The following is a 441-nucleotide window of genomic DNA, read 5'->3' as shown; positions in this document are numbered from 1 at the left end:
TAAGGAAATTACAAGCCTTGAGCTTTAATCAAAGGTATACCAGAAATGTTTGCTGCAGTATGCATATGAGCTGATGCTTTGGCACAGGGAGATACTCCCAAGAACGAACAATAATTCTAAATGCCATAAGTTGGGTATTATTTGATTCCTGGGCCTCTGTACCCATCTGTTTGAATAGTAACTATCAAATATCTTGGAATGAAACCAAACCAGTATATCAACCGGATGAACTGTTCTTTTGGGGGCGGGTTTGTTTTGTTTTTCAATGACCTGTAAATGCCAGAAATGATTTTTGTTAATATGTATTAAAATAGACCAATGTTTGTAAATATCCTAATATGGCACTCTGAATGAACCTGTACAAAAAATTGGAAGTAAATACTAACAGAGTTGAGAGATCCTTAATCCCTGCGTGTACAGAGCTTCAGATTTTCATCATGG

The 441-nt window shown here is 36.3% G+C and overlaps 1 long non-coding RNA gene across 1 annotated transcript in view; it reads right to left on the bottom strand.

The window, feature by feature from the left end:
* Positions 1-264: 264 nt before the first annotated feature.
* The window catches only part of LOC109305215, a 5380-nt gene continuing 5203 nt past the window's right edge, over positions 265-441 (bottom strand). The window contains exon 2 of the long non-coding RNA XR_002099597.1: positions 265-356. This is a non-coding gene — a long non-coding RNA (uncharacterized LOC109305215). The remainder of the gene's footprint in view (positions 357-441) is intronic.

The sequence above is a fragment of the Gavialis gangeticus genome, unplaced genomic scaffold (genome assembly GCF_001723915.1).
Source record: "Gavialis gangeticus isolate Ggan-Ray unplaced genomic scaffold, GavGan_comp1, whole genome shotgun sequence".
NCBI lineage: Eukaryota > Metazoa > Chordata > Crocodylia > Gavialidae > Gavialis > Gavialis gangeticus.
This window is presented reverse-complemented; position numbering and strand designations above follow the sequence as displayed.